Below are 25,097 nucleotides of genomic sequence, written 5' to 3' on the forward strand. Positions count from 1 at the left end.
TAGGTAAACTGTACTTCATCCAGATTAAAAACTTTTGTGCATCAAATCACAGTATCAAGAAAATGAAAGGTACCCAGAGAAAAGAAGAAAATATCTGTAAATCATATATAGGATGAGTCTAGTCTCTAAAATATATAAAGAACTGTCACAACTCAACAGTAATAGACAACCCAGTTTAAAAGTGGGCAAAGTATTATAGATATTTCTCCAAAGAAGCTATAAAACAGCTAATAAGTACATGAAAAGATGTTCAATATAACTAGTCATTAGGAAAGTGTAAATCAAAACCACAATGAGCTATCACTGCACACCCACTAAGATTCCTATAATTAAAAAAAAAAGACAGGAGACAGGAGTTGCCATTGTGGCTCAGTGGTTAATGAACCTGACTAGCACCCATTAGGATGTGAATTCCATCCCTAGCCTCACTCTTAGCAGGTTAAGGATCTGGCGTTGCTGGTGAGCTGTGGTGTAGGTCACAGACACGGCTTGGATCCCTTGTTGCTGTGGCCCTGGCATAGGCCGGCAGCTACAGCTCTGATTCAACCTCTAGCTTGGGAACCTCCATATGCCCTAGGTATGGCCCTAAAAAAAAAAAAAAAAAGATTAAAAAAAAAGAATAATGAGGTTTGTCAAGGGTGTGGAATAACTGTAACCTTCATACATTGCTGGTGGGAACATAAATAGTATAGCCAATATAGAGAATAATCTGGCATTTCAAAAAAAAATTAAACATAGTCACATGACTTAGCAATTCCATTCATACATATATATATGAAAGAAATGAAAATTGTTTACACAAAACATGTCAATGAATATTCTCATAGCAGCATTATTCATAATAGCCGAAAAGTAGAAACAACCCAAATGTCTATCAACTGATGAATGGTAAACAAAATGTGGTATATCCATACAATGAAATATTATTTGGCAATAAAAAGAAATGAAGTACTGACACATGCTGAAACATAGATGAACCCTGAAAAAGTATGCATAGTCACGGAAGCCAGATAGAAAAGCATGATTCCATTTATACAAAATGTCCAGAAGAGACAAATCCATAGAAACACAAAGCAGATGAGTGGTTGCCAAGGGCTGGAAGAAGAGAGGACTGGAGGGGTGACTGCTAGTGGGTGTAGGGTTTTTTGGGGAGTGATGAAAAAGCTCTGGAATTAGATTTGTGAATATGGTAAAGAACCACTAAATTGTACACTTGAAAATGGTGAATTTTATGGTATGTGAATTATATCTTAGAAAAAATAAAGAAATGCATGCTGAACTAAAAATGAAAGTTTTCTCCTATAAAGTTGAGAGAAAAAAAGAAATGATACTGGCCAGTATCAAGGACAAGGAGAACTGGAGATTACAGGAACTGCCAGAAAGAGGATAAATTACTGCAACATTTTGAAAGGGCAGTTTAAAAACATGTGCATCAAGTCCTTAAATTTTTGAAATTAAATGTCATTTCAGCCAATAGTTTTGGAGCAAGAAATTTACTCTAAAGAAAAAAAATTGCAGACAAATATATTTAGTGACCTTGGTGTTCATTACAACATGGGTTACACTGAGGAAAGAATGAAGGATAATCTAAATAAAGGTGAGCAAATTAATTTGAATAAAGCATGTTATATTTATACAAACTAATGTGTTCCATAGATAGTTTTGTGGGAGAATACGTAACATGGAAAAATACTTGCAATATATTGTTAATTTAAAGAAGCAGTTTAGAAAACTGTAGAGTAATATCCTGTTTGTTAAATACACTCCCAAACAGATATTAAAATGAGATATATTAAAATGTTAATACTGATCACTTTGGATGATCAAAATTTTTTTATAAAAATAACCTCTGGCTACTATTATATAAAACTTAGTATCCAAAATACTATCTTCTCTATTTACTTGTTTCCTTATTTATTATAAGTCCCCTCACTCAAATATAATACAAAGTCCCTGGAAGGAGAGATCTTTTTGCCCTAAACATGGCTGTCTCTTTGGACTTAGTGTCACTAAGCAGTGTGAACAAAGGTAATGTTTTTTCCCCACTGTAAAGCATGGGGACCAGGTTACACATACATGTATACATAATTTTCCTCACATTGTTGTGTTGCAATGTAAGTGTCTAGACATAGTTCTCAATGCTACACAGCAGGATCTCATTTTAAATCCATTCCAAGAGCAATAGTTTGCATCCGATAACCCCACGCTCCCGATCCCTCCCACTCCCTCCCTCTCCCCCTGGGCAGCTACAAATCTATTCTCCAAGTCCATGATTTTCTTTTCTGTGGAAAGTTTCATTTGTGCCCTATATTAGATTCCAGTTATAAGTGATATCATATGATATTTGTCTTTCTCTTTCTGACATTTCACTCAGTATGAGAGTCTCTAGTTCCATCCATGTTGCTGCAAATGGCATTATGTCGTTCTTTTTTATGGCTGAGTAGTATTCCATCATGTATATGTACCACTTCTTCCTAATCCAATCATCTGTCAATGGACATTTGGGTTGTTTCCATGTCTTGGCTATTGTGAATAGTGCTGCAATGAACATGTGGGTGCATGTGTCTTTTTTAAGTAGAGTTTTGTCCGGATATAAGCCCAAGAGTGGGACTCCTGGGTCATATGGTAGTTCTATGTGTAGATTTCTAAGGTACCTCCATACTGTTCTCCACAGTGGCTGTACCAGTTTACATTCCCACCAACAGTACAGGAGGGTGCCCTTTTCTCCACACCCCCTCTAGCATTTGTTATTTGTGCACTTATTAATGATGGCCATTCTGACTGGTGTGAGATGGTATCTCATGGTAGTTTTGATTTGCATTTCTCTAATAATCAGGGATGTTGAGCATTTTTTCATGTGCTTGTTGGCCATCTGTACATCTTCCTTGGAGAACAGTTTATTCAGGTCTTTTGCCCATTTTTCCATTGGGTGGTTGGCTTTTTTGCTGTTGAATTGTATAAGTTGCTTGCATATTCTAGAGATTAATGTCTGTTGTCCATTGCATCATTTGAAACTATTTCCTCCCATTCTGAAAGTTGTCTTTTTGTTTTCTTTTTGGTTTCCTTTGCTGTTCAAAAGCTTGTCAGTTTGATTAGGTCTTACTGGTTTATTTTTGCTCTTATATCTGTTGCCTTGAGAGTATAATTAGACAAACGAAAGAAATAAAGGCATCCAAATAGGAAGAGGAGAGAAAAAACTGTCACTCTATGCAGAGGACATGATACTATACATAGAAAACCCTAAGGACTCAACCCAAAAACTACTAGTACTGATTAACAAATTCAGCAAAGTAGCAGGATATAAGATTAACATTCAGAAATCAGTCACATTTCTGTATACTAACAATGAAATATTAGAAAAGGAATACAAAAATACTAATACCTTTTAAAATCGCACCCAAAAAAATCAAATACCTGGGAATACACCTGACCAAGGAGGTAAAGGACTTATATGCCAATAACTATAAAGCATTAATCAAGGAAATAAAGAAGATGTAAAGAAATGGAAAGATATTCCATGTTCCTGGATTGGAAAAATCAATATTGTAAAAATGGCCATACTACCCAAAGTAATCTATAGATTCAATGCAATCCCTATCAAATTACCCATGATATTTTTCACAGAACTAGAACAAACAATCCAAACATTTATATGGAACCACAGAAGACCCAAAATTGCCAAAGCAATCCTGAGAAACAAAAACCAAGCAGGAGGCATAACTCTTCCAGACTTCAAGCAATATTACAAAGCCACAATCATCGAAACAGTGTGATACTGGTACCAAAACAGACAGACAGACACATGGAACAGAATAGAGAACCCAGAAATAAACCCTGGCACCTATGGTCAATTAATCTTTGACAAAGAAGGAAAGGTAATTTTTTAAAATGAATACATGCACTAATTTCATTTTAGAAAGTTGCTTTTGAAAACCAAACTCGTCTACATTATATATGGGCAAGGCCAATGACTGTGGAACCCTAAATGTTAACATTTTTAATGAAATCACACTAAGCCCATAAACAAATCACTTTCTTCTAAAGACTAGTACGTCTGGAGTTCCTGTTGTGGCTCAGCATACATGAGGACAGCAGGTTTGATCCCTGGCCTCACTCAGTGGGTTAAGGATCCAATAATGCCGTGAGCTATGGTGTAGTTCACAGATACAGCTTGGATCATGCATTTCTGTGGCTCTGTCATAAGCAGGTGGCTACAGCTCCGATTTGACCCCTACCCTGGGAACCTCCATATGCCACAAGGGCGACCCTAAAAGATACAAAAAGACTAGTACATCAAAAATCATCTAATTAGTTCTCAAGTCATCATTATGCCCATGAGCTTTAATATAATAGAGCAGTGCCTCTAGTTTATCTCCGTGAGAGGTAGTAAAAAATTACCATTTACCTCCTAAGCCTTCCATACACCTTCTATGCATCTATGCAGATCTTGGTTTCACCCAAAATAACATCTATACTTTATGTTGACTGTGTTTCCTTGACTTTTAAAAACACATAAACAACAAACACAGAATTTATAAAATAGCCAAGGTTTAATTATGTCACATTTGGGCATTTTATTTTAAAATATTGTACTGTCACTCTAAATTGATAGTCAAGCTACAATCATGCACTGTCTTCAGGCATCTGCATTAATCAAGTGATCAGTCTCCTCTTATAGACTCTCTGATTTTGCCTTCCTAAGATCAACTCCTAAATTCAGAAAAATATAAAAACTTCATGAGGTCTTTTACCCTTAAATTATCTTTGAGGCTTCCCTGAGGGTCACTGGACAACCACCAGAAGCAGTTCTTTTACCTTTTAAAGAAAGGGATGCTGGAAGTAATTAGGTTTATTCATATATTCTGTATTTTTTTAATTAGCTCAACACTGTAGTAAGAGTTGGATGGGAAAAACTGTTGAGTCAGAGGAGCTCGACTTTCCTTATATTAATTTCATTCAAATAAATTATTGTTAATAATGAATACATTTCAAAGATAGCCCCTTACAGAAAGGCCTGGTTATTCTTTATCTTCTGTGCAGTCTGCTCAGATTAGAAAGATACAAATCTCCTTGTCCATCTGTTCTTAGTTGACATTAGATGAAAGGTGGCATCGTGATCCTCAGTTCAAGGCACTTTTTTTTAGGTGCAAAATACAGGGCAAACAAAACCCCTGTCTTTCTAAAGCAACTGTGCAAGAAGCAGGAAGCTGAATTTACCTTTGGGACAGACTGCTTTTTGGTTTGGGGAAAGCTGTATGAATGAACCCTTTGATTATATAAATTTAAGGCAAGTACCCACCACCAGTGTTGCCTCTCCCTGCTCTAAACCAAGTCAAAAGATAAATGACAAACTGGGAAATTGCACAGTGTCTATGACATGAAAGTTAATCTAAAAAAAAATAAAGAGAGCTTAAATATCAGTAAGAAAAGAATCTCAGGCAAAGAAACATGAACAAGTAGTTCATAGAAAAAGAAATATAAATAAAATATATAAATACATAGTATTTACATAAAGAAAACTTTTAAAATATATAAAATATAAAACATATGAGTAAAAGAAATACAAATCAAACCTAGACGCAGATACATTGTTCTATTTCTCAGATGAGCTTAGTCAAAAAGTATAACATACAATTAAAGTAGGAGGAAACGTACTCTCTTTCACTGCTGGTGGGAGATCAATCACTAATAACATTCAATATTTGAGATAAATGTGTCTTTTAATTCAGCAATTTCTTTTCTAGGAATTTATCCTGTAGTCATAGTCACATGTGCACAAAGATGTATGGACAGGTATACTTCAGCTTTGCTTGTGCTTGCAAAAGACTAGAAATAAACAATAAAATAGTTACTAGTCAAGGCTTGCAGAAGAAATTATGTAGAGTCATTCATTTAAACTTTTTTGAGAGCCTAACATTATCATATGCAATTTTATAATGAGCTATTGCAGTTTTTTAACAATGAAGTCGATCTCTGGGTATGGCTATGGAATGATCTAGATATACTGAAAAAGTGGAAACAAGTGAAAAATGTAAGGCATACGACAGGGTGTATAGCATGGTCCATTTTCATGAAAGGAAAATATGCATACACACCTGCCTTTGTGCCTTTTTAGACATAGGATAATTCAGAAATGTCTGCCTCTGGGGACAGGAATCTGCAGTTAAGGAAGACATTTCATTGTATAGTTTTTGCACTACTTGCTTTTTTTTTAACAATATGCACGTACTACGTTTTCCTACTTATTTTAAAAAGCATATAGTGAGAAAAATATGATAATTTGAGGCATGATTTTTCAATAAAAAATAGAAAGTAAATGCTGAGGGTCCATAGGTAAAGACACCACGTGTCATCTCTGGCTATGGCCTGTGGGGACCCCGGGACCAGCTCTCTGATGACTTCTGCAATCCATTTTATGACCCTGCTGGAAAGTGGCTGCAGGTATAGTTTGAGAGAAGATCTCTGTAAGTATCCCTTCATCCACTTATTGCCTTGCTTCTCAACATTGGACTCTCAGGTATTTTCATTTTTGATTCCATCATAAAATTAAAACCAATGGTCACACTGAATATGAAGGGATGAGGGCCCAGAAAGGAGCCGCATCACACAGGAGAGAGCGTGGACTGATGTGGTGAACATTTCCCCAGACATCTACAAGGCACACTGAAAATCTTCCAATGAGATGTTCCTGGACTTTCTCATGCAGCTAAAGTCTTATAATTAGTTTCTTTCTTTCTTTTCTTTTCTTTTTTTGTTTTTCTTTGCCATTTCTTAGGCTGCTCCCTTGGCATATGGAGGTTCCCAGGCTAGGGGTCTCATCGGAGCTGTAGCCGCTGGCCTACACCAGAGCCACAGCAACACGGGATCTGAGCCGCGTCTGTGACCTACACCATAGCTCACCGCAACGCCGGATCCTTAGCCCACTGAGCAAGGCCAGGGATCGAACCCTTAACCTCATGGTTCCTAGTCGGATTCGTTAACCACTGAGCCAAGACGAGAACACCTAGTTTCTTATTTCTTAACTTAGCATTTCTGTTAACTGGAGGAATATTTTTTATTATGAGCTTAAGGATGCTTTCCTTTTAATCATTTTTACTGTCAACTTGAATTGTTTCTTTTCATTTTTTGTTACTGGTTTTTAATTAGTTAAAAAATTAACTTTGTGTAATCATATAGAGTATTTTTGTTTAAAATGAAAGCATTACAGACAAGGATGAGAGTATCCTTTGGACTCCACTCGGAAGCTCAGTCACTTCCCTTTTCTCCACAGATGAAATCATTTTTCTTGGTTTGGTGTGTATCATTTCAGATTTTTCTTTGTGTATTTACATACACGTGTGTGCCCATAGAAAAGATATAGTGTTGTTTTGTATGAGTGTTCATATGTGTCTTTACATAAATGGTATTATGTTGTCCTTAGCTTCCAGTAATGTGTTTTCACTCATGGTATGTCTTAGAATTCTTTCCATGTTAATTAAGCACGGATCTACCTTGTTCATTTTAATGGCTACAGAGTATTCACTGGTAATATAGCCATACTACTTAACCATTCCCTGACTGGCATACATTTAGTTTGTACACAGGTCTTGGCCATTACAAACAGTGCTGCGGTGACTATCTTTGTATTTGCCTCTGTGTGCTCCAAGTTGTTACCTAGTGATGGATTTGTTTGTTGGGCTTCTGCATTTTCAATTTTAAAAGATGTTGCCAAATTCACTTCCCAAGTAACTGTACTGAGTTATATTCTGACCAGCAGTGCTCATACCTTCACAGAGGTGCCATTCTTGCCAAAATTCTAGCATCATAAAGCTGAGAATGCTAATTAGTAGCACAGATGATGAATTTAAAATTTAAAAGACTTTCTACAAGTTGGATCAGGATAAAATTATTAGATCCAAATAAAGTTCTAAGTTAAAAAAAAAAGAATAAATTGAGCAAGTATAGCATTGCAAAATCTGGCTTAGAAAAAAGTCATGTAAAAAAGATCACATGAAAGTTAAAAATTCAATGGCCTAATCCCAGGCCTAAAATTCCCATGTAAATCTATACCTCTAGAAAATAAAGGAGGTGATTTTTGCTGGCATCCTGAAAAATAAAAATGAGAGATCACATGGTTAGTAGAAACCAATAGGGTAAGTAATTGCCCAGGAAGCTACCATGACTAGACTTCATTAACAGATGTTTAGTGAGCAGATGCTAAGAGTGTAAAATTTCTCTGAACTTTGAACAGATCACATATGGAACATTCATATCTTAAGGGGACATTGACAAGACAGTTTTTAAGATAGGGCAATGCTTATTACCATAATCATGTATTGCGGTAATCATGTAAATTCCCAATTTTCATTAGGTTCTTTTATGCAAAGACTGAATAAAAGCTCATTACAGCAGAAAGTTACAGAAACACTCTTTCTTCAGCTCTCCAAAGAGAGTGTCTACTTACTATGGACACTTTGTTAGCCTTTCTAGATAATTCCTTCTATGATAGGAAAATGCATTTCATCAGAAAATGGACCTCCACAGGCTGCCTCCATCCCTACAATTCTATGATCTTTATCTTTCCTTGGAAATATTCCTATTTTCCCAGAAATATTCCCTTCAACTTGACCATATATGATAATGTGTACTAAATTTAGAAATATTTTAAACTCCAACCCATCAAAACTGGCGGATTATGGCCAGTGTTTATTTGTGTTCAGAGAAGACTGAATATTTTTTTCTTTCATCACAGAGGAAGCCTCAGCTTTGTCTGTAGTCCAAGTTTACTACACCTTCAGCCAAAATTATGACATTTTTCGTAACTCTTCAGCCAATGACCTCAAACCTGCCCCAAAGCAATCACCCCCTGAGGATAAAAAAGGTCATTTAAACACTTCAGCCCCTAGTCATTAGGCAAATACAAAACTTCATCTCAAATTAGTGTTCTTAAGGTTAAGGTCTTCTCAGAAAAGTAATACAGAAAGAATGAGTATTGATTTTTTTTAAAAAGCTGGAACTGCAACTGAGTAGTTGAAAATTTCAGATGTTCTCTCAATAATTCCTTCTATGATAGGAAAATGCATTTCATCAGTTTAAACTCTCCAAAACAATATGTTGTCTGAAAAGCTAATGTTTTGACCAGAAGTTTACGAATAGAATTCTGAAGTTATAGTAAAGATTATATTTAAAACCACTGCAGTTTAAGAAGGCTGAGATAAAATAAATGTATTCACTATCCATGTAAAAGGCTAAACACGTTAGGAAAACACTGATTATTAAAAGGGCAACTATTTTAAAACTTTAACATTACGTATGTTTAAAACAGCAGAAGAGTAGTTATTTCCAGTTTCTCATATTTATTTATTATATAGCATCTGGACATGGCTCTCCTTGTATGTCTATTTAGAAACACAATTTGAGGTGACTTGCCTATTTAAAGACAGAAGAATTAAAAATTATAAAAATGAGTAGTTCATTTCACTTAAAAGGATAGAACTCATTGTACCAAGAGCTAGATCTTTACATTAACTGATCACTAAATTTAGCTCTAAACCTGGCAGACAAGGCAGTAAGGAAAATAAGGTGTGTTCCAAAATGTGTACTGTTTGATACGAGCTCAATGAAAAGTAATTGATGCCCTTTCCTGGCGTCAATTCTCTTAGAAACCCGTTAAGTGGCTCTTTATAAAAGGAGCAGTAAGTAGCATAAAAGCCAACATCCTGAACTGTAACTTTGCCAAAGATTAAGAAAATATTCTTCAGATTGCCTTAATAAAGCTGAGTTCAACGTTCAGTTATAACTTTGTGAAAGCACTTCTGCGGGGGATTTTAAAAATATTTTTCAGGAACATTGTATTCTGTTGATCTAATTTAAGACAAGAACAGATTTTAAATAAATTAGAAGTGGTTGATTAATATACTCTTTAGGTCTTCTCTCTCAAAAGTCAGTTATTCTATGCCTAGTTATATGCTTTTTATTTATTTATTTATTTATTTATTTTTGAGAGTTAAGTTTTATTTGGGGCAAAATGAGGACTTAAGCTTTGGAGGCAGCATCTCAGGGAACCCTGAGGAAACCACTCCCTTAATTATTATTATTATTTCTTACAACTACAAGAATGTTCATGAAGATATGCACAAAGAAGAAGGTATTGCTTGTAATATCCCCAACCAGCAATTATCACTGGAGGCATTTTCTGGTATATCCTTCATAGATGATGGATACAGATAGAGATTTATAAATAAATAGTTTTTGTTTTGTTTAATTTTTACCAAATGGGGTCAAACTGGACACACTTTTATAACTACCACTACCCAGTTATTTTCCACTACCCAGTACATTGTGAACATTTCTTCATGCTGTTAAGTATTTTTCTATAACTTTATTTTTTTTTTTGTCTTTTTTGTCTTTTTGTTGTTGTTGTTGTTGTTGTTGTTGCTATTTCTTGGGCCGCTCCCACGGCATATGGAGGTTCCCAGGCTAGGGGTTGAATCGGAGCTGTAGCCACCAGCCTATGCCAGAGCCACAGCACGCGGGATACGAGCCTCGTATGCAACCTACACCACAGCTCACGGCAACGCCGGATCATTAACCCACTGAGCAAGGGCAGGGACCGAACCCGCAACCTCATGGTTCCTAGTCGGATTCGTTAACCACTGCGCCACGACGGGACCTCCCTATAACTTTATTCTTAACACCATCATGTTATTCCACTGCATGGATATACCACCATTTATTTAATCCAGTGCCTGGGGACATTTAGGTAGTTCTCACTGTTTATACCTTACTGTAGACTAATTACTTTCGCAGGACTGATGCCTCTCTCTCAGGTCCTTTTGACTTTCCTTTCATGGGGGTCATTGCACTTGTAATTATCTGTGTAATGTCTATTCACTCACTGATAGAATATAATTGCCAGCCCATGATATAGAAGACACTCAATAAATACTCTTGATTAAATAAATGACTGCTTTAAGACTTGGAAGTACATTTTATCAAGTTTGTTTGAAAAAGTTGTGTCAATTTACACTTTTCCCAAAAGCATAGTGAGAGTCCCTCTTTTCCATACTCACTCTGGGTATCATATCAGGTATCTTGGCATCACTTTGATGTCAAAAAAAAAAGTCAGTTTAATATGGGTTTAATTTAGATTTTAACAATTGTTCATAGGTTTGGCAAGTGCTAAGAAACGGTCATTTCAGTGTTACCTGGAAACTGCCTAAAACACCAGTGTTCAAAGCAACAGTCTTACCAGCTTCACAGACACTAATTTTAGGCTATAAACATTCAGAGAGCTGACTTTGACTCTGGAAAGGAAAGATTTTCATCTCTGCACAGAGGTGGACCATAGGAGTTCCTGTGAGCTGGACATTTGGGGGAAGAGATGGGAAAACCCAGTCAGGTACCTGTCCCTTTTAATTGTGTGTGGGTTTTTTCTTTTTTTTTTTTTTTTTTTTCCCCTCATCACAATTTCCATACAACATGTATTTTTAAAGGAAGAAAAGATAAAACATACATTGACCATTTTCTTTGGTCAATTATTTTAAGTGCTCAATTTAATTTTTCTTCTTAATGTGTCCATTTTTCTCCCCCATATCCTGATTCATCTAGAATAAATCCCACTGTGCAATTATATCCACTTTGCTGGTATTAAGAACTGTAAATGACTTCAGTGAGTAGGCTGCAAAAGATATCTAACTTTTGAGAGGAGTTAGTCATACAATTTGTGTGGCCCTGTCTTCACTTAAAGCCATCGTATTAAAAAACAAAAACAAAAAACTACATCACTCATCCTCAACAAAATGATACAGAGTTCTTCATTTTACAGTTGCCAAAGGGCATCAATTCTCTTGAGAATCTACGATCTAATTCATACCCTCAAATCACAGGTCATGACTTCTGATGGATGATGGTGTCAGTGCCTGGAGTCAGATCATCCTGATGTTTCCAGAAGATGTTCTGGTACAACAATAAAACATTCAAAGTATAAACGTAAGCTGATATTTCAAAACAGTTGCTCTCGCAAGTGTACTTTCAACATCACTGTTCACACATAAAATGAAAAGGGAGGCTACTGGCAATTTATGGAACTGAACTCTTTCTTAGAAGACACGGGAAAAAAAGGACAGTGTGATCAGGGTATTGATGCTAAATAACCAAGACAGGATGTCTTACATAGGATATGTCAACAAGACCTGTTACCGCTCAAACCTCAAGTAGACCCTCAGTTTTCTCAGGAATTTCTACCATATTGCCTTGGTTCCTCAACTCTTTCTGTCTCTGAGACCATTTCACACTTTCTCCTTTTATCTGCACCTTCCAACAATCCCCATTCTTGGTTGACTCCTTGTTGTGCTTATTTCACTGACGGTAATGGAGTCCATCAGGATAGAATTTCCTCAGCTTTCCACCATCGAACAGCCAGCCTACCTGCATCCGCTCTCTCATGCTCACGAGGCCCCTGACCTGCCCTCTGCCCAGCCCGACCCGAGCAGGGACAGGGGTCACATTTCCTTTCCCTTGCTGAAGGGCCGTCTCCAGCATTCATTTCGCTCCTTCCTAGTAGATCATTCCCATCAGCATAAAAATATGTAGTTCTTTCCTATCTTCAAAAAAGCCCTTCCCCTCCCTTGACCCCACAGCCCTTTCCAGATACCACTCCATTTTCTGCTTCCCTCTAAAGCAAAATTCCTCAACAGTTGCCTAATTGTTGTCTCTTCTACTTCCACCCATTTGTTTCTCTGTTTTAAACCTTCGATTTCATTTATTGCTTAAGCAACTGTATGACAACAAAAGTAATGACTACAAAAAAGACTTCACCCACATTCCACTAGCTTAAGACATCAATTCTTCTTGTTTTACTTGTGCTCCCTTCTTGTATTTGCTCATTGGTGTATGTCCTTTTTCACACTGTTGTGATCATAGACTAGGAATATTTTTCTATGCTATTCTCCTTGCTTGATATTCTAATTTCCTATCTTGCTACACCATTTAGAGAATTTGTATTTTAGGAATTTCATCTAGTTGATATGCGTGTAATTCATTTCACCATTCACTATTTGGGCCATTTAGATGGTTTTTACCACTGTTACTGCTGTGGTTAAGCACTTCAGGTACCTAATTTACCAAGAGCTTTTTTTTTTTTTTTTCTTTTTTTTTGGGGGCCATACCCATAGCATATGGAGGTTCCCAGGCTAGGGGTCTAATCAAAGCTACAGCTGCCGGCCATAGCCAGAGCAACGTCAGATCTGAGCTGTGTCTGTAACCTACACCAGAGCTCACAGCAACACTAGATTCCTAACCCACTGAGCGAGGCCAGGCATCGAACCAGCAACTTCATGGTTCCTAGTCGGATTCATTTCTGCTGTGCCACGATGGGAACTCCATAATTTATTAAGAGCTTGTGTGAATTGTTTGTCCATGTATATTGTAGAGGGGCCATTTAAAGTGTGCCATAACTGTCTATGATATAGTGGCTCATATTCTATCTACTATGGGAAAAATTTGAGATCCCCCATAATATAGGGTAACATCAAGTTGGACCTGGATGGGAGGATGGTTGCCTCATCTTCTTCCTAGTTGTGCTTCACCACTGTGCCCTCAAGCCCTGCGGCACAGACCATTCGGTGGCCTCTATCTTCAAGACTTTCTAGGCTGGAAGTAGACACAGTGTCCATGTTCTGGCATGTCCCATACTTCCTGTTCCAATTACATACCTTTCCTTTCTTTGAAGTTTTGTTGCTTTAAATTAGGCGCAGCTGTTGTAAACAGTACGTGTGGCAGGTACCTTGTTTGCTGGCTTCTCTGCATCCTCCATTCATTCTTCCAGCCCCTGCAAAGAGGCTGACCTGTATGGACCACACCAACTTCTCCTCTTGCTCTCTGGCTAAAGCAAGGGAAGGAGGAGACTCTAGTTAATTCTTCCTATGATATCACCACAGTGACCTTCAAGTGAGAGTCACTGCTCCTCTCTGGGTGTCATTCTCTACATGATTCTTTCTTTTTGGGTTCTGCTAACCCTGTCCTCCCTTCACCCTTTTGGGCCTGGGAGTGGCATGAGCTCTGCTGGTATTCTCCCAGTATAACACGATGCCTTGTAGTTCTTTACTCCCCACCCACAACTTCCTAAGTAAACCTTTCTCAAATTCTCCTATTTTGAATGTGTCATCTTACTGAGGCATTGCCTCATACAGAATACAATTGAATTTAATTCTGAAACTCCATGTGAGAGTTTTTGCTTTTTGATGGGATAATTTTACAGTTGTAGTGAAAATTTACACATCTAATTTTTTTCTTGCACTTAATTGTATATTTTTTGTACCTGCTTTTCTCTTTTTCTTACTCTTACTAAATTGATAAGGTTTCTTTTTATCTTTTCCTTTTCTACTCATCAACTGGAATTTTCATTATGCATCTCCATTCTGCTACTCATAACCTTCCTAATATTAACAGTTATATTACTATTTCTATGGATAAGCGAAAATTACATAATGTCCTCCAACTTGCTCATTCCCCATCAGACATAAATCTTTCTATTTTACTAACATTTGTCTTCCCAGCTGTCAAAATTAAATCTTTCCATTGATACATCAAAAAATAAGTAACAATTTTGCCTTTCTATGTGCTGTTACTAGTTTAATCCTTCTGCACTCCTTCCACTGAAATAAAACCTTTAGAACATTTAACAGCCCTTACCTTCCCTATTGCCCAAATCTTCAACTTATAAGAGATGATTATAGGATTTCAATCCCAGACAGTTATCAAGGTTTTCCTCACAGTTTCTCTCCTGTTTCAAAATTCTTAACAAAGTATAATCTCCAGTTAACCGTCATTATCCACTTAGATTTAATTGTAAATATTATGACATTTATTGTTCACCAATGTTTCTTGAACTTTTCATCTTCCCTATCATGAGGTTTGATTTTCACTTGGTTACAGAATTTTCTCGAAAGGTATACAGAATTTTCAGAGCCCTGACGACAGGCCAAAACTTCTTTACTTTGCTCTCACATGAGGATGAGAACTTTCCTTTGTAGAGGAGTAGTGCCAGTGGTCTGTAAATATAAATGCAAATTGTCTGAGTCAACCAACGTTGTAGATAACAAGTCTATTACTAGTCTAGTTATCTTTTATTAGTTGCCTTTGAAAGTTCTATTCTGTGTCTAGAAGCCTTATAAAATTTTCTACTATGATGCTGAGGAGTGATTTCCTAAACCTGTCATTCCTTCTGCATTATATATACAGCGCTGAGGTATAAAATGTATGCTACATAAGGTAAAGCTTTTTCTTCTCCTCTTTCATTCATTTATTCATTTATGTATATTAGTATGAACTTGTGGATGCTTGTTTTATTCTGTAAGCAATATCTGCTTCTACTATTGTTTACTGATGCTCAAATTTTTCCAGATTTGGCTAGTGGGAGGTCTTTCAGGCTGGCTTTTATATTCTTATGACATATTCCCATCATTCTTTGACTATTTCTTTACCTTCCAGCACACACACAAAAATCTTTCAGGCTTATCTTATACTTTTTCAGCCCCTGCCCTGGAATTAAGTACTTCTTCAAGGAGCTCTGGGGTTTTTTGTTTGTTTGTTTTTCTTTTGTTATTTTCTGTAGAGAATCCTAGTTAGATCCGAATAGTAGGTAATGTTGTTGCAATGACATTGCTCTTAGGTTTTCTCAATGGAATGAGCTAGGGAATATATAACTCCATATGTGCATGTGTACACATACAGATATCCACACACACGCATTTACTATTGAAAACACAAAATCATGGATATATCCAAATCTAGTTTTATGAACCACAGGGTTTATTTTAGTTTTCTCCCTTTCCATATCTGTAACCTTTTTCTAATAGTGAGAAGCCTGGCCCCATTTACCTCAATATATTTGCTTGTTGGATCAAATCCCAGTATAATCAGTCTCTTCTCATCATCACTGCCCCCTGAGTGGGCATCCTCCACACCCATTTTGCTTCCAACATCCCATGGCCAGCAGCTGCCCCCATGTAGGAGGCTGTCCTTATCTTGCTTGGGCTCACATGCCAGACCACTGCTACCATCCCCACCCCATGCAAATGCCTTTCTCATTCCTCTTGTGTTCCACCTTGTGCTGGGCCACTAGCACCCACTTTCCAGTGTGGATGCTTCCTCTTGCTCAATTCTATCTACTAGCCTTAGGATTAAATTATTTAAGCAAGGCAGATGGAAGGAAGTAGGCAATTAGAAAAAAAAAAAAAGATCTTTCTATATATATATGCATATGAACACCTATATTTATATGCATATATTCTAAAACTCCCATCACCCTACTCAATGCCCTTCTATTGTTTTATCATTTTCCCCCATATTACCAAAGAAAAACATACAAGTAATACAATACTGATAAGTGTAGGGAAGGAAAAAACTTTTTCTTATACCTTCTCAGGTTCTGTATCTGGGAGCCTACAATTAAACTGACAAGAGACAGATTAACAGGAGAAAAACCATGTGTTTCTTTATAGCTGTTAATATTTTCACATGCACAAGGGCTTCATAGAAAAGAAGTAAAAACCCAAAGAAGCAGCTAAACCTGTGGACCTATGCATGGATTTTAACAAAGGATAATGAACAGGGGAGAAGTCAGCAAAGGGAAAAGGAGGTTGGAGTTCCTATGGGTAGTAAATTGTGGAAAGATGACTAGGAAATATATGGGAGATAAGACTTGATTAGTAAGGTTTGTTACACAGAGAAGAGCCATAGTTCTCCTCTTCCTGGACAGAGGGACACATTTACAAACGGAAATTCATGTCTTGCTTTTAGGCAGAAAGAGGGAGGCAGAGAGTGGCTCCTATGTCAGCTTCTTCTCAACTGCCTTCAGCTCAAAATAATCCTTATGCCAAAGTGGGTGGTATGTTCCGATCTCCTTCACAAGCAAAAAGAAGAAAATAAAAAGTACTTATAACAGGCCAGCTGCTTGGGCATGTGACCTGTTCAGTCATGCAGAGCCCTACACTCACAAGGATCTTGTACTTGGTTCTATGCTCTACTGTCACCATCTTGAAATTCTTAGTAATTGTTGAACAAGAGTAGGGGAGGAAAAAGAAATTTCCCTCTACCCTTTTGAGGCATTGGCTGAGACCTCCTATAATAAAAAACAGATTAACAAGAGAAAAAAAAAACAAACAGAAGTTTATTAACATGTGTACCTCATGTATACATGGAAGATAACCAGAGAAAATGAATAACTCTCCAGATGGCCAAGACACAACCTTAAATACCATCTTCAGTTAAAGACAAAAGAAAGATATCGGGAATATACTAGTTAGGGGAGGTTACTGGGAAAAGCATAGTAAACAAGGGTAAAGTTTGTTACACAGATTGAAGTCTGTGCCTTCTCTATTAGTAAGACTCTCTTGTTATTTAGTCATCCTGACATTCCTGGCACTGAGAGACACAAACAGAGATTTCCCTTATAAATGTAAATGCCCCTTACAAAAGGGTAGCTTCTCTATTTTAGAGCTTCTCCTGTTTCTGCTAAGTTCTTAAAATAACTACCTTAAGCATAATAATCCTTATGCCAAAGAGGCATATTTGGGGGTGGGTGGAGGGCATATTTTGCTACCCTTCACAAGAGTCCCTGCATTTTCATTTTGCTTCTGTAATTCCTAAGAAAGTATGCGTATGTTTATATTTTTACATATTTTTAAATGAAATCACAATGTACATAATGTGTTACCTGCTTTTTTTAGCTGAAGTTTTTTTTATAAGTCACTGTGGTATATGTTCAGCATCATTTTTGATGGCTGCATTATATTCAATTACATGGATGTATCATTAACTTATTTAACTAATTACTTATTATTGAACATACAGATTATTTCTATCTTTTACATTACATTGGGTTAATAGATAGGCTTGTGTTTAAACACTTCTTGCATCACATACTAGTTTTATCACCTTAAAAGTCATCTATCTGAATCTCAATTTCCTCATCTATAAAATGGGGAAAATAATAGAACCTCAGAGTGAAACTGAGTCCCTCTAAAATTAAGGTCCCCTGCCAAGTTTATAATTCATCTCTCTATCTGAAACTTTACCCCCTTACTTATCACACTCTTATTCCCCTCTGGATTGAGGAGTATCAAAGACAAGAGGGGACTGAAACCAAGTAGGACCCTGCAGGGCCCTCAGGGTACAAAAGCTCCTCCATGTGCCCCATTTTTGTTTATTTTTATTTATTTATTTATTTATTTATTTTTTGGTCTTTTGCCATTTCTTGGGCCACTCCTGTGGCATATGGAGGTTCCCAGGCTAGGGGTCTAATCGGAGCTGTAGTCGCTGGCCTATGCCACAGCCACAGCAATGTGAGATCCAAGCCATGTCTGCAACCTACACCACAGCTCACGGCAACGCCGGGTCCTTAACCCACTGAGCAAGGCCAGGGTTCGAACCTGCAACCTCATGGTTCCTAGTCGGATTCGTTAACCACTGAGCCACGACGGGAACTCCATTTTTGTTTAAAGGAAAAGGCTGGGTGTTCCCTGATGGCCTAGCAGGTTAAAGATCTGGCATTGTCACTACTGTGGAGTGGGTTTGATCCCTGGCCCAGGAACTTCTGCATGTCACAGTATGCCAAAAAATATAAAAATAAATTTAAAAAAGAGAGAAAAGAAAGAGGTTTCAGTCTCCTAGGCCTTCCCTGAGTTTCAAAGAGAAGACTCAAGCAGTTACTAATTAGGGAAGTAAGGGAATTAATTCAGAAACAAAGGGAAAGTGGTCAAGAAAACAATAGTTAGTAATAAAACAGAGTCCCAGTTCCTCATCAGGAGATATACATAATAATTTGATGTTGTTCTGTAGAACAAGAGTAGGGGAGGAAAAAGAAATTTTGAGTTGTTCTGTAGAAACTGAGATCTCTGTCCAGGTGGAGGATGGTGACTACTTGCTGAACACAAGCAGGTTGACCCTAGACCAACCAGAACCAGAAAGTTCATGATTAAGATTCCTACATCACCCTGTTATCTCACCACCAACCAATTAGAATAAAGTTCATGAGATATAACCCTCATCAAATGTTGCCTTTAAAAACCCCTCGCCTAAAAGCTATCAGGAAATTTCAGTCTTTTGAGTGTGTGCTACCTGTTTCCCTTGCTTGGCACCTTACAAATAAACACTGTACTTTCCTTCACCACAATATGGTGTTAGTAAATGGCTTTGTTGCATGGCAGGCAGGTGGACCCAAATCCCAATAATACTAGATATATTTTATTAAAGGATTAAATGAGATGCCACATACCAAACAGTTAGTGCTTCAGATTTCAAAGTCAAATTTGTGGTTATCATAGCGGAAACCGCCTGGGGGAGAGATAAATTAGGAGGATGGGATTAACACATACACACTACTGTATATAAAATAGATAATTAACAAAGACCTATTTTACAGCACACAGAAATCTACTCAATAGTCCGTAATAACCTATACGTGAAAAAAATAGATATATGTATATGTAGAACATTATAAGTCAACTATACTCCAATACAATGAAAACAGAAGCAAATAAAACCAAAGTACTTAGCACCTGTGTATAGTGTTTTCTTAATAATTTTTCCAGTTATAAAAGGGGACTCCATCTCACATGGTTAAATGAGGATTAAATGAGACACTATATGTAAAGTGCATCTAATAAATTCTCAATAAATGTCATTATGATTTATCAACTATAAACCAATTCAGAGATGATGACTGATTATAAATTATCAACTAAAAGACCCAAAAGTGAAAAAAACAAACTCTCAATAGTTATTTATAAATGGACAAAAATACTTTTTAAAAAAGTTTGCAAATGTTTTTTTGACCCAAATATCTGAAACCAAGAGGAATTATGTGGCCAAGCCTTAGTTTACTCTGGTAAGTTGTTGGAACTCATTGGATAGCTGTACATTTTATTGAAATTACTAGGCCTGTTTTCAACCAGGCCATTGTTGAAGAGGGGAAAATTTTCCTCCTATACTTCTGGGTTCTTTTGGTTGGTCTAACTGAGACAAGACAGATTAACAGGAGAGAAGCAAATTTAATTTTGTATGTACAGAGGTCTCACATGGATAGGGAACCTAAAGAAATGACCCAAAACAGGCAGCTTTTATAGTTTTTAGACCAAGAAACAATACCTTTATGAAGTGACAAGACAAAGAAGTTTGGGCTTGGGCTAGTAAAACTGTAGAGTCACAAGTGTTGCTTACACAGCCCTCCCTCTCTCTGATGATAATAACATCTCCTGACCTCCTGGCACAGGAAGGGCACCTTTCACATGGGGGATTTATTTCCTGCTTCAGAGAGACGAAGGAGAGTCAGAGTGTCCTTCCTGTATTGGCTGTTTCTTAAGTAACTTTAATTCAAAATAATCAATATGCCACTTTGGCATACTTGGGGCCAGCTGACCCGGACTCCACACCACTAATTCTAATTTTTAAACCAGAACAATATTCCCTCTTCATCTGTGTTTCCTAAAATGAAGAAAACTAATATTTCCCCCTTTACGAGTTCCATATTACTCTTTTTAGTTAGCTCTTAGACATAATGTTGAACTAAAATCTTATGTCTTAAATTCTTCTCTAAGAGCAGACATTGGGGATGTTTGTTGGCATATCTGGACCAAGGCCAAATACTCATTGCTGCCTACTTAAAAATCTTAAACAGATTCAAAGGGGCTTCTCTTCCTATTCTCTTCCATTTTAGCCTCTTCTGCAGGGTCCAGATCCTGCAAGTCTGGACATGCCTTCGAGCCCCAGGAGAGGCAAAGAGATCAAATGATCTCGGGATTCCCCTACTGAGCCTGAAACTGAAACCTCTAAAAACTCATCTTGATTTCTTCCCACATTTCTTTCCATTTGCCTTTCTGGCATGCTTCCTCCTCTTTAGCAAAATTCTTGTCCTTCCTGTGCCTCCAAGACTGGCCCCCCACTTTTCAGTGCCTCTGGTCTTGTGATTCCCTTACGGCAGTGGTGAGGTTGTGCCCTCTCATCTGAAACCCTCCTTGTTTCAAAAGCCTTATTATTTAGTGGGAGGCATCCGTTGCCTTAGGGAGGATAAGCATTATTAAGGCAGGAATGAAAAAAACAAAGAAAAAAATTATTGTTCAGCTTTAGTTCAAGAATAGACTTTTGAAACCCAGAGCTGAGACAATAGTTATGAAAGAAAAAAAAGAAAAAGTCAGAGCTTTTTGAGGGAGAGAGGTTTTTTGAGTTCCAAAAGCTTACTTTTAAATAGCAACAGAAAAATCCCCCAGTGAAGTTTAACAGAAAAAGTACCTTGTAAAGAAAGTAGATGAAGAACCTACCAGGCCAGAGACGAGAGCAGCGTTGCTGCGGCAGAGGGAAGGAAGGTGCCTCAGAGCAAGGGGCTGGCGTGTGGGTCAGGGAAGGAGCTCATCCTGCTTTCTCAGGGTTGAAACCCGGAGGTAGCTGAAGAGATCTCCTGAAAAGTTTTCAAAATGCCAAGACAAGGGGGTCTCGTGTCCAGGATGTCACCGAGTCTCCTAAGACCCACACAGATCCTGGGACAGCCTCACCCCCCCTTGCTCATCTCAGAAGGTGCAGAGCTCAGGCAGTGCTCCCCAGCCCTGGGAGGGAGGAGAGGGTATGAATGAGAGAAAGGAAGAGAGGAGGGCTATAGGGCTCTCAGGGCTGGGATGCCGAGGGGCTACAGCATCAGCTACACCTGGGGATCAGATGCTTTCTCAGAGCTCAGTTGATGGTGGCCACCTGAAGACCCCAGGGGCTGGCACACCTGTACGCCACCCGTATCAGCAAGTGCTGATAAGTGGAGACCACTGGATGACAGTGGTAGAAGACAAGTACCCAGGACACGGGCCCAGTGCCTGGATACCTGGGAAGCTCCCTCCAGGAGACACTGTTGGTTTGACCAGGATGCCACCCTCAGCTGTTGTGACTGTCGGCAGATGGTAGCTTGTGGATCTACCCTTTTCCAGAGACTTGTCCTCACCAGGGAACTGCCCACAGCTACCCAGGAATTTAACTCACCTCACCTCAACCAGGGAACCCATGATTAACTGACAAAAACCTATGCTCCTTGCCTCAGGGTTTAACAGAGCAAGTGGGCTTGTTGGCTGCTGGGTAACGGAAAGACCAACTACCGAAGCAATGGTCTTCGGCAGACAGAAGAGGCTTTATTGCAGGGCTGCCAAGCAAGGAGACAGGGGCAAAGCTCAGATCTGTCCCCCCATCGGGTGTTCAGTCTAGCTTTTATGAGTTAGAGGAGGAGGGCTGTCACGTGGAAGCACTGGCAGGGCAGCTTTCCACTGGAGGGCCTTGGAACTTGGCCATTTATAAGGCATGGTAAAGGGGCTTCAGCACTGGATCTTCTTGGACCCTTGGCTTCTGAAGGGGTTCTGGCTTCAGGTTCTGTTCATGTCTAGACCTTTGGTTCTGTGGTGAGGAACTTTGGTTCCAGGTGTTATTTTAGTTAAAATTTCCTCTTCTGGACATGCTTTGGCCACATGACCTGTTACTGCTGTTTCTAAAAACAACTCAGTATTTTTTTTTTTAGAAACCGGATAAGGCCAGTTTGGATTGGTTCTGCAGTTACAAGGAACATCGACTTTGTGGTGCCATTCAGACACCAGGGCTCCCCAGCAAGCTGAGGCTAGATTTCAGCAGCAATCTCACTGTATTTAGCTTTTTTCCTGCAGTATCCTTTCCCCCTCATTGTCTTTTTACAGCTTTTTTTCTGAAAGCATCTCTTCAATCAATCACTTGCCAAAGATTACCTGCCTCAGGCTCTGCTTCTAGGGAATCAAAGACATTCCCCCAAACACAGGTGCCACTTTGGGAGAATTGAGAGGTTGGGGAAAATTCTTGAATGACTGACCAAGTTTAAACTTGACATTTGAAACTCACTGAAATAACCGAATTGACTGGGGCCAATTAGATTATGTTTTCATAGATCAGATGACAGACGTAGGGGAGGAAAATCTTTTCCTCCACCCTCTAAGGTTTAGCGGCAGGTACTTGTGAAATTAAACCGACAACAGACAGATTAAGAGGAGAATATGCATACACATTTGTTAATTTTTAATTTTATGTGCATGGGGGCATCACAGAAAGAGGCAAATCTGAGCTGGACCCTGTGGGATCCCCTCCAGAATATAACCCTTTCTGTGTTCCCAGTTTTTTGTTTGTAGGTAAAAGGCTTTCAGCCTCCTAGACCTCCCCTGAGTTCCAAAGAGTTGATTTAAACAGTTACTAATTAGGGAAGGGAAGGAATGCAGAAACAAAGGAAAGGCAATCAAAAAAAACAGTAGCTGCAGTGATGTGGCAGGGTCCTGTGTCCTTCTCAAGATATACCTTTAACCATCTGTTACATACCTCTGACCTCTTCTGCAGGAACTAAGGCCTCCACCTAGGTGAAGAAGGATAACGTTGGAACACAAGCACAGGGACCAAGCACAGGGACCACAGACTGGTTGGAACCAGAGGCTGACAACTGAGATTCCTGGAACACCATCTTCTTACCTCACCACCAGCCAATCAGAGGAAGGCCACACACCCTACGGACCTCCCACCTGTTAAAAACTCTTCTCAGAAAACCATCAGGGAGTGGGTACTTTTTGAGCATAAGATGACTGTTCTCCTTGCTTGGCCTGTCAGAACCCTCTTGTTCTTAAGTCCAGATCAGCAGATACTTCTTCACAGCATCCATTTATTGGCACTGTTTCTAGTGCCAAAGTACAAACACCAGAAGAGCTGGGCAAAAGCAATACGAAACAAAACCGAGCGTATTCCTTGCCAAATGAGGAAGAGCTATGTCACTCAAGAAATGCTCTCAGGAGGTCTCTCTGAGCAGGAATTTAGTTTTTTTGGTTTTGTTTTGTTTTGTTTTGTCTTTTTAGGGCTGCACCTGGGACATATGGAAGTTCCCAGGCCAGAGGTTGAATCAGAGCTACAGCTGCCTGCCTACACCACAGCCACAGTAACTTGGGATCCCAAGCTGTGTCTGTGACCTACACCACTGCTCACAGCAAGGCCGGATCCTTAACCCACTGAGGGAGGCCCGAGATTGAACCTGCATCCTCATGGAGCCTAGTCAGACTCATTTCTGTTGATCCACAGTGGGAACTCCTCTGAGCAGGAATTTAGGATAAGAACTGGATACAGGGCATGATAGAGGAGAGTCACCAAATGAAGCCAGATTCTGGGTGCACATCTCTAGCTGGCTGACAAGGCAAGAGTGTAACTCTTCTTTCCAGCTGGTCATCACATTGGATGGGAAGCGGGGTCCAGTGTCTGGAGCCCTCACAACTCTCCGAGAGGCCCAGGTCCAGAGCACCTTTCTAGCGTGCTCAGGTTGCATGGTGGCCAGACTAGTTTGGCAAAATGTTTTCTATAACAGCAGTTAATAGTGCTCATGCTTGCCTTCTTCACCAGACTGGGAGCTTATTCAGATGGGCCCCAACTCCTCACACCCCTTCGTGTCCCCCTACAAAGCTCAGCACAGTGGTCTGTTCACAGGAAGCTGCTGAATCGCTCATTAGCTGTTTAGTCTGTGCGTGACACAGATTCAGCAGTGGCTGCCACATGGCCCCAGAAATTTGCTATGAATTGGGGCCTCTGTTCTCTGGGGTCAGAGGAAGGCTCACATGGCTTTTCCCATTAGCTTGTAAACCCTGCAGAAATGATCAGTGTTACACTGCTCAAAACACAGAGTCTAGCCAAGGAGTAAGTTCCATTGCAGTGGAAAAGGGTAGCAACCAGACCTGGGAGGCACAGAGAAGGCAAGGCCCCAGTACAGCAGGGCCAGGGCAGAAACAGACATGCCCGCCACCCCCACCCCTGGCCCTCATTTGACATCATTGGCTCTTGATCCTTAAGAGGGTTGCAGTCATTAGCTGTCACTGCCTATTGTGACAGACAGGAATTTTAGGAATTCTGGCAATGGCAACAGTGGGTAATTGACCTATTATGCAGTCTCTCCAGATACTGATGAACTGACGTGGGATATGAACTGGCCAGCAAGCTATGGGACAGTTTTTTCAGATCATTAATATACATTCTAGCCCTTTGGGTTGGAAATCTTTCTAAAATGTATGCAACACTTTCTGCCTTTTTAAAAGAAAGTA

The 25,097-nt window shown here is 38.9% G+C and overlaps 1 protein-coding gene across 1 annotated transcript in view; it reads right to left on the bottom strand.

Annotated features, from left to right (window-relative positions):
- The window catches only part of BBS12 (Bardet-Biedl syndrome 12), an 80,527-nt gene continuing 62,551 nt past the window's right edge, over positions 7,122–25,097 (bottom strand). Inside the window, exons 3-5 of the transcript XR_002346426.1 lie at positions 13,695–13,864; positions 11,855–11,937; positions 7,122–8,085 (exon numbers count right to left, since the gene is read on the bottom strand). The gene's annotated coding sequence lies outside the window, so the exon portion shown is untranslated. The remainder of the gene's footprint in view (positions 8,086–11,854; positions 11,938–13,694; positions 13,865–25,097) is intronic.

The sequence above is a fragment of the Sus scrofa genome, chromosome 8 (assembly GCF_000003025.6).
Source record: "Sus scrofa isolate TJ Tabasco breed Duroc chromosome 8, Sscrofa11.1, whole genome shotgun sequence".
Taxonomy (NCBI): Eukaryota; Metazoa; Chordata; class Mammalia; order Artiodactyla; family Suidae; genus Sus; species Sus scrofa.